The 7843-nt window shown below is 42.4% G+C and overlaps 1 pseudogene; it reads right to left on the reverse strand.

The window, feature by feature from the left end:
* Positions 1–200: 200 nt before the first annotated feature.
* LOC148001940 (partner of Y14 and mago pseudogene) lies at positions 201–935 on the reverse strand (annotated as a pseudogene).
* Positions 936–7843: the final 6908 nt, after the last annotated feature.

The raw sequence follows: 7843 nt of genomic DNA on the forward strand, positions 1-7843 counted from the left end.
GGGAAAAGTTCAAAAATGGGAGCTGAGAAGGAGAAGGGATGAAGAAGAGAGATCCTAGCCTCTAGCGGACAGAGTCAGGCCACAGGAGGGGAAAGTGAGCCAGTATGGGAGTGCCCCTCCTGACTGTTGTGGCCCATGCTCCCTGGACCCCAGAGCACCCCATGGTTTGTTCTTCAGTCCACTCCACTATTCCTGAAGCCTCAGAGGCCCAACTCCAAGTCCTCCAGCTCCTCCTCCAGAACCCTGTGCCATGTCAGCTTCTTCAGCTGTTCTCTGCTGAACTTCCCGGCCTGGAAGTGCTACTGCAGCTCCTCCACCTATCAGATTCTTCCTTAGGTGCTTGATCTTCTTGGCTTTCTCTGTGGTAGCAGCAGAATCGGGTGCATGGAAGGCAGCTAGAGATGTGGCTTGGGGGCCATGGTGAGCACTGGGTGTCTGGGCTGAGTGTCCCACAGACACCTTATCAAGGGTCCTGCTCAAGGCCTCTGCATCTTTCTCCTGTGGCTGGCTCCTCTTCTCCTTCAGGTTGCATTTGTCTGTCTTGGAGAGGCCTGCTTCACCACTGTCAGGTCTGGATGGGGTGACCTGTGTGGTGGCGTCAGGGCACTGCCCTGGGGGAAGTTCTGGTTTATTCTTGAAAAACTTCACATACTTGTTTTCATAGGCTGGGATTCTTGGAGCACGTATCCTTCTTTGACCCTCCGCTGCTTGTGCCTTGTCCGATCGGGTCTCTGTGTTGAGGCAGTGTAGTTGCCGCTGGTCTCGTCAGTTACATAGAGAGTTGCCATCGAACCCAAAAAATGAATTTCTAGGGGTAATAAGTGGAATTGTCCTGCTTTTAAGCTCTTGATAAATGGCAGCATTCATTCCTTTTTAAAATTGCTTTTTAGGTGACCTGGGTTGGATCTGGAATTGTGTTGGCTCGTTTTGAGTTTCAGAACTCAAGTAGACTAGGCCTTTTATATGCATCATTGTTGCTGTCTAGTGGATGAGTTAGGTCCATTTTAAACCTAATGCAGGCACCATAGAGTGAGTTTGGAGAGGATATACTTAGAACAACTCCCTGGCCTCTGGGTTAAAAATTCTAGCTGTCTTCTAGATAACCCACTGTCTCTACAGGGAAACCTTGCTCAGGCTACCTTCTTAATTTCCACCACCTTATGTCACTGACATGACGGATGCCTGAAGAACACTTTTCTTCAGCCAGATCTGCTTCTTCCCAGGTGCCCCCTTGTTCTATATCTAGAAGGCTCATTCATATTCATCTCCTTCCACAAACCCTGTGTATCCTTCAGAACACAGTTGAGTTCTTCCCAGCATATGGGAATAACACCAGACAATGGAGACTCTAGAGTCAGGAAAACATCTAAGAAGCCAGGGCACTCAGATTGCATATGATCCTGATAACCAATGGGGAAGACAGGGTGGATAGACAGATGGCCACTTCTCTATTCAACATTTGAGAGCCCATATGCACTTCATAATTCAGGAAAGACTCTACATGTATACCTGTAAATAGCTCAGCTGATTACTACTAATTGCTTGGTGTGCTCTGAGTTAACTTCTAATCCAGGAATACTTCAAGAGGAATACAAGGTTTGACGGCCTTTGCGTATTCAAACCCAGCTGCAGAAATACCAAGGAGGGAGAGTTACAGGAATATTAAATACAGAAGCCCCTAGCATGAATCTCAGGAACAAGGCAGCTGCCTAACCAGAGGAGCAAGCTTGAGCTTTGAAGTGAAGGACTTTGCTCCCACCCACTCCTGGCTGTAGATGAGATGGAAGTTAGGACATTAATCTCAGATCTCTAGCTCCCAGAGCATAACACAGCTTCAAGGTTCAGTTCTTTGTTAGCTGTTGTTTTCTTGTATGCTGCTTTTAGGATTATTTCTTTTAGTTTTCTTTCCTTCTCTTTTCTCCCTTCCTTCCTTCCTTCCTTCCTTTCTTTTTTAAGACAGGGTTTTACTGTGGAGCTCTAGTTTTCCTGGAACTCGATCTTTTGACCAGTATGGCCTTGAACTCATAGGGATCTGCCTGCCTCTGTCCCACAAATGGTAGGATTAAACACAAGGCATACACCATCACTGCCTGGCTAGAATTATTTATTTATTTTGTATTTTTGACATCCTGATTGTATGTCACAGAGAATTTCTTCTCTGGTTCTGTCTGTTTGGATTTCTACATGGATGTTATACTTGCAAGCTTAATTATTTCTATAAATTTGTGATGATTTCTGCTAGAATTTCACTGAAATATAAGTCTGTCTCATCCAATCAATGTTACTTCGGCTGTTCCCTGCTATACCCCATGAATTCTTAGGTTTGGACTCTTTAATGTGTCCCAGGATCTTTGGAATATTGTTTATGCTTCTTATTTTCCCTCTTGTCCTCTATGCCTGAGATTTGTTCTTGTGCATGATCTTATCTCTTTTTTTTTTCTTTTCCTTTCTTTTATTTTGGAGGTGGGGACTGAATCCAGTAATCTTATCTCTTAATGACAGTCTTTGTTGTGGTTTCTACCAGTTTGACCATCCTCTTCAAATATTTTTACTAGTTTAGTTTTCAAAGATTCAATCTCCTTCCAAAGTTTTTCCTCTATATTTTGAAATTCTACTACTGTTCTGTTAACTATTACGTTTACTTTTGAGGCTATCTGGACAAGGTTTTAGATATATTTCCTTAATTCATGAATGTATTTGACTCCTATGATCATCAATTCTTTTGAATAGTAAGGCTGTAAATTCTTTCTTGGACATTTCAATTATTTATGTATTGGATACTTTGGTTTCTGTAACTTAGATCTGCATGCAGTCCAGCTATGATGACTGGGGGAATTTGACTTTGATTTCAGATGAGTGACTTAGGCAATCTAGTACTCGCTATGTGCCAACAGGATCAAGCATGGGGCAACACCTTAAGCACCAAGGTGACCAGATGGAGTCAAAAGTTTGGTCACCCCCAGATTCTACAAACCTGTTGGAGACTGGATACCCAATTGCAGACCAGATAGCCTGTCTACAATCAGGTGACTAAACACAGAGCTACAGGCCCAAAGTAACCTCTAGAAACATAGAAAGGAAGACTTGAGGCCTGACAGTAACCTTTGGCACCTCAGACTTCAGGATTTCATACCCATATTGGTGTCAGATACCACTGGAAGCAAAATTGCAGTATTTCGAGGGAAACCTGAGCAAACTGGAACCAAACCTCAGGCCCTGTACTGACCTGGTCTGGAAATGTGGTTGCAAGGTACTCTCTGGTCCTGTAGGAATTGGAAGTCTGGATCCCGGACAAAGTCCCACATAAGCTGGAGGCTCAGTCACAGGCACACTCTAGACATCAGGCATTTCTGCAAAAAAAAAATAATTTTTCATCGGATCATGTGCTGATAAACTCTGAGGATGACCCCATATTTTTCCTTGAGTATCCACCAGAAGTGGTATATATGGATTATGATAGTGGTTTTGTTTTTAATTCCTTCAGTAGCCTCCATATTAGTCTCTACAGCCATTATGATAATTCACATTCCTACCAGCTATGTAAACCTATAGTCATTTATTTCTGTATTAAAAACTAAAACCACAAATACTATTTGGATGTGTGACTGATATATATGTCAGGGGATATGTGTACCACAGGGCAGAGCTGAGGGTTGGAGAGAGTCTTTATGGAATCGGTTCCTTCTTCCACCTTTACATTGGTTCGAAGAATTGAACCTGGGTCAACAGGCCAGGATCTAAGTTTCTTTACATACAGAGTCATCCTTTTGCATGAGGCGACATGGAATTTCAGTGGAGTTTCTGTTTGTATTCCCTTGGTGGCTAAAATCATATTTATTGGTTTTCTGTACATCTGTTTAGGAGTTTAAGGCTGGAATTGTGGCTTAGTGGTAGAATATTTACCCAGCATCCAGTTCTGGCTGCAGGCCCGATTCATACACACACCCTCACACACGCACACACACACACACACACAGAAACACACACATGCACACATATGAGAGACAGAGTCACAAAGACACAGAGAAACAGAAACTGATAGAGAGACAGAAATTTTTATTCAGATCATTTGCCCATCTAATTATATTGTTTATTAGCTATCATTGTTTTATTTTGGTTTTGTTTTTAGATAAGATCTTACTGTAAAGCCCTAGATGGTCTAAAACAAGCTATGTAAAGAGGATGGCCTAGACTTCACAGAGTTTGCCTGTTTATGCAGGCACTGGTTAGGATTGGAATGTGCCACACTGTCTTTCCCTACTTTACTTCTTTATAGGATGGAGATTAATCTGGGTTACATGAATGATTGAGCAAAGATATCCTCTCCAGAATACTTTGGGGTCTTAAGTTACCGAGTTTGATCCATTTTGAGTTGATTTGCATAGAGCAGGAGAGACGGGGATCTAGTGTTACTCTTCAATGTGTAGCTACTCAATTTGCCTGACATCACCTGTTTAAGACTACCTGTTCTCCAACACACCTTTATTAAGTAAGGATCAGATGGCTGTAACTACATGAGTTATTTCTCAGTCCTCTCTTCTATTCCATTGACACATAATGCATGTGTTTAAATAAAATCCTGCCTTTTATTATCCTGACTCAGTCTAATTTTGAAATTAGGTAATGTGATACTGGGAGCATTTGTGGTTTTGATCAGGATTCCTCTGGCTATTCAAAAGAATCTTTTTTAACAATAAAAAAGTCCTTTAATATTGATCTCTAGCCTGTATATCAGTGCTTCTCACTCTTCCTAAAGCTGTAGCCCTTTAATAGAGTCCTTGTGCTTTGGTGACCCCTAACTATAACCTTACAAAGTGGTTGCAATCCACAAATTACAAAACGTTACTCTACACACACCCACACACTTGACCTCACTCTCCCGAAGGTATAAATTGACTCTCTCCATAACAAGTACATCACACACACACACACACACACACACACACTCACACACACACACACACACACACACACACACACACACACACGTGTAAAGTCTTAAAATATCTGGTATAATTCAGCAGTGCATCTGTCCCATCTTATCCTTGTTGGAGAAGTTGGACACTTTTTTTTTTTTTACTACAGCTTCAATATCATTGCTTTTTAAAGGTATATATTTGGAACAAGGTTTTACTGTGCAGCCCTGGCTATCCAGGGACTCACTCTGTAGACTAGGCTGACATAAATCTCACAGAGATCTTTGGGCTTCTGCCTTCCAAATGCTGAGATTAAGGTATGTGTGTCACCAAGATCAATAACATTGTTTTTTACATTTCATTTAGGTGTTTTTATACCCTGAAAATGGTTATGAGTCATGAAGTGGGTGCTGAGACTTGAACTTGGGTGCTGTGGATGAGCAACTGGGCCTCTTAATCACCAAGCTATCGCTCCAGTCCCTTACATGGTTTTTGGTCAAAAGAATAAGATATGAATTATATTTCTGTCTCTGAGTGGAAACATGACAGTCTGAATTATTCAAGGCCTATAATATAGATACATAGCATAGGCTCCTCCCATCAAATTAATTCAGATGGATTTGTCAATCAAATGGACAGAAAACAAACTTAGAAAACTATAACCTTGAAACATAAGTCATCTAAAGACCTTAAAAGGATACAAGAGATAACTATCCCTTCGATGAATTGATGTACTTATACATTCCAGGAACCCCTCCCTTGATGCAGCTGCTTACAGATTGTCCGGTTAGATTTATTTTTTCTTTTTGGTCACCTTGGCAAAAACCAGGATCAACAGGTAAGAAGGAACTTCTGTTGAAAAATTCTCCCCTTAAACGTGGCTATACAGAAGTCTGTGGAGGAATTTTCTTGAATAAGGGCTAATGCAGGAGGCCCCAGCAAAAGTGTTGTTGTTGCTTTTTTTTTTTTTTTTGCTTGTATTGTTTTGTAGATACCATTTTGATAAAGAGTGGACAGGCATGAGGTCAGCTTACATCAGATGATAAAGGAATAAGTGGGATCCAATGGGGAATTTAGGAAGGATTGTATCAAATTTAGTAAGTAGTTTTCTCCTCTGTGTCCCTGTGTCTGACAGGATGAGGTTGGTCCTTTTCCTCAGGTATACTAAGGGAACTAACTTCTCAACGAAAGCCGCTTCTCAAATGCCAGCACACCTCAGCATTGAGGGAAAAGAGACACAACTCCATTCTGCTGACCTTGGCAACTTGATGAGTTCCCTGGGAATTTTAGGAACTTTGACTAAGGACAATCCAGGATTCCCAGCTTCAATATTGAAAAGAATTTTGGGATTAAACAGTTTATCAGAAGAGTTGGAGCCTTTTATTAAAGATAATTTTTATTTTAGACATAATCATGAAGCTTAAGAGAAAGAGACATGCTCAGAAGAAAGTAAGATACATGGGAGATTACAAATATGGGTTTGTAAAAGAGAGCAAAATGTACCGAGGTGTGGGAACATGTAGTGCCATATTGGATTTGGGTCTGGCCGCTTTGTAACTGCATGGCCACAGTTAAGAAGTCATGGGATTGTTGGACAGAGGCTGTAAAGCTCTCAGGGAGAACTTTCCCTCAGGATGGAGACCCTCTAACTCTAATGACCAGACCGAGACACCACAGGATACAATCAGCAAGAGGATTTGGTTTAATGTCGGGATACACAGGCACAGGCACCTGAGGGCGCTTCAGTCACTCGGGGGACTGGCGCGCCCCACGGAACCAAGGATGGGCTTTTTATAGGATTTTGGGGAGCAGAAGCAAGCATACAGAAGCAGATGCATGGTTACAGGGATATAATTGGTGGATTCTAATGTGGCAAGGGTTCAGCCCAGGGGCAAGTTTCTTAGCTACCTTCCTGAAACATAACGGCTGACTCGGCCCCCCCACCAGGGTGTGGGACCTCTCCCGGGGCTTTTCTCATTGTCAGGTGCTCAACCGCAGTCGTCCTGTTGCCAGGCCTTCAACCAAACACATCCTGCTTGGCAACCGCTGTGTACTCAGTGTTCTAACCTTTCTCTGAACCAGTCATCTTAAGTACAGCCTTGCAAAATGGCGTTACTGCTGCTAAGCTGGGGTCTTTCATTCCCTCATTTTTTTTTTTTTTGTTAACTTTGAGTGAAATCTTTCACTCGACTTGGTCAAGAAATTTCTGTCTCTTGTTGTCTCAGCCTATGGTATTGCTGCGTCAGTACGAGGGTCTGAATGATTGAAAGTCTATCCCTCATGAACTGTACCAGCCTATTAAGGATGCAGGGTCCAAAAAGAAGAATTAGGAGAAGAATAAGTAGGGGTCCCATCAGGGTAGACAGGAGGGTAGGAAACCAAGGGGATCGGTTAAACCACCCCTCGAACCATCCCTGTTGGGAATCAAACAGTTTTTGTCTTTGGGCCAGGCATTCTCGAAGCTTAGCCATATTATCTCTTACTATTTTAGTATGGTCTGTATAGAAACAGCACTCTTCTTTTAGAGCAGCACATAATCTACCCTCGCGGAGGAACAACATATCTAGCCCTCGTCTATTTTGGAGGACCACTTCAGACAACGATGTTAAGGACTTTTCTAATGTACTCACAGACTCTTCTATAGCTTTAAGATCTGCATTCATGGCTGCTTGTAACTGACGGAAATGGCCAGTTTCAATGAGTGCAGTGGTCCTGGTCCCTATACCCGCGGCCACTTCCCCCAAGGTGATTCCTCCTAGGAGTAAAGCTAAAGTCAGGGTGGCAGGCTCTTGTCGGAAACGAGTCTGTCTCTCGAAAAATGAGTATATATACTCGGATTCATGGTAGGTGACTTTGGGCCAAATTTCTATTAATACACAATAGTCAGAGGATTGGTTGAGGACTGTGGCTGAGATGCAGGGTGTTAG

This window comes from Rattus norvegicus, chromosome 12, assembly GCF_021556685.1.
Source record: "Rattus norvegicus strain SHRSP/BbbUtx chromosome 12, alternate assembly SHRSP_T2T, whole genome shotgun sequence".
Lineage (NCBI taxonomy): Eukaryota > Metazoa > Chordata > Mammalia > Rodentia > Muridae > Rattus > Rattus norvegicus.